A 2,500-nucleotide genomic window follows, 5' to 3' on the forward strand; every position below is an offset into this window, starting at 1 on the left:
TATCATCTAAACGTCAAATAAATTCTACTGGGAACTCCTATGGAAATAATCCCCTCCCCCTCTCTCTCTCTCTCTCTCCAGCGTTCTCCATCCCCTCCCCCACGTGACACCCCAAAATAAGCACCACGTTGCGAGAAGTGTCTCAGCACCAAGGACTGTCAGAGATCAGGGAGTAGGTAAAAGGAAGGCAAAGAGCCAACTGTGAAAAGGGTCGATTATCCCTTAACAATCGTGTAGGAAATATTATTCTTTTGTGAGTGTGTTTGTGTTTGTGTGTCTGTGCGCGCACGCGCGCAGAGGTGAAAGGTGATGCACGTGATGATGATGATGATGATGATGATGACATTGTTGGTCCATTTATCTCCGGCCTAAAGACGATTTCTTTGGCAGCAATACTAATAATAATAATAATGATAATAATAGTAATAATAATAATAAAAATAATAATAATAATAGTAAAAATAATAATAATAATGATAATACTGTGAAAGGTGTAGCAGCAGTGAATAATTATATATTATACACACACACACACACATATATATATATATATATATATATATATATATATATATATATATATATATATAATATATTATCACATACACAATTGTTCTGTGCGTTAGTAGAATTACTAAATACATTGTATGGATACTTGATAATGTGGACTGTTTGTCCATGAAAGCTTGTAACTTGTTCTGAATAAAAACTCCGTTAGATACCATCCAGTTTTAATTAGGTCCTTTTAGTAATATATATATATATATATATATATATATATATATATATATATATATATATATATATATATATATATGTATATAATTAGGAATAGTTAAAAAGGTCTAATCATCACGATAAAGGAAAAACATTTTAGTAGCCCAAAGTATTTATTCAAATAAGTCAAGCCTAACCGGGAAATATGTCACGCTCGCGATGACAGGACGAGGTATCTATTTCACGAAAACGTCAGTCCTGTAGAAAAATAAGCCCCTCAGAAGTCTAGGTTGTGGGGAACATTTGTGTGAGAGAGAGAGAGAGAGAGAGAGAGAGGAGACTATTTCCATAAGAGTTTTCAGTAGCACTTATTTGACGTTCAGACTGATACATCCCAGAAAGAGAGAGAGAGAGAGAGAGAGAGAGAGAGAGAGAGGAGACTGTTTTCATAAGAGTTCTCAGGAGCATTTATTTCATGTTCAGACTGATACATCCCAGGGAGAGAGAGAGAGAGAGAGAAAGGAGACCACTTCCATAAGAGTTTTCAGTAGCATTTATTTGATGTTCAGACTGATACATCCCACAGAGAGAGAGAGAGAGAGAGAGAGAGAGAGAGAGAGAGAGAGAGAGAGAGAGAGAGAGAGAGAGAGAGACTCAAGTGGTCGTTGTCAGGAAGTTACAAGGAAAACGAGATGAAATATGTATCATCAACACCAAGCACAGAGAATGTGCAGATACTGGGGGAATTCATTAAAGGATTTCTGACACTCTTAGGAGCTGTTCATCTCAAGAAATTTAATAAACAACGGCTGCTGAGTTCCACGAACTGTAAATATTGCTTTCTGATTACTGTAAATAACCATATCTCTAAGTCTGCCTCTCTCTCTCTCTCTCTCTCTCTCTCAGGTACGTCAAAGCTATCGTATTTTAATCACCAAACACATTCACCTCAGCAGCTTGAGAATCATCATCCTGGTTTTAGACCCTTTCAAATTTTAAACTTATCATCATAATAATAGAATAGAAGAGAGAGAGAGAGAGAGAGAGAGAGAGAGAGAGAGAGAGAGAGAGAGAGAGAGAGAGAGAGAGAGAGAGATTCATTTGGACGTGCACAAAGATGGGAAGATAGGCGTTGTGAGGATGATTCTCAAACTCTTAAGTAGAAATTATATATCATAGTTTAAAAATACCACCATATTCCTCTCTCTCTCTCTATGTGTATATATATATACATATTTATATGTATATATATGTATATTTATATATACGATAGGTATATATATAATTATATATATACCTAATTATATATATACATATATGTATATATTTATATATAATTGAATATATATATATATATATATATATATATATATATATATATATATTTATATATATATATATATATATATATATATATATATATATATATATATATATATATATATATATATATATATATATATATATATATATAGAGAGAGAGAGAGAGAGAGAGAGAGAGAAAAGAATGGCATTCTGCAACTGTAGTAAGTAATTTCTACTTAAATGTATAAGAATCATCATCACACGGACTACTGAGTAATCTGGCATCTTCCACCGCGCTGCATCGAGTAGCCAATATTTACTCAATTTCGTTGCAGAATTGAGTAACGCACGTTCGTGAAGACGATGATGATGTCACGCAAACGCGATGAAGACTGACAACATAATTTCGACATAAATGTTGGCTGCTTCAAGCAAGGATTGTTGGCAGCAAGATGCCAAAATATATTTTGAAACTTGT

The sequence above is a fragment of the Macrobrachium rosenbergii genome, chromosome 41 (assembly GCF_040412425.1).
Source record: "Macrobrachium rosenbergii isolate ZJJX-2024 chromosome 41, ASM4041242v1, whole genome shotgun sequence".
In the NCBI taxonomy this organism is placed as follows: Eukaryota; Metazoa; Arthropoda; class Malacostraca; order Decapoda; family Palaemonidae; genus Macrobrachium; species Macrobrachium rosenbergii.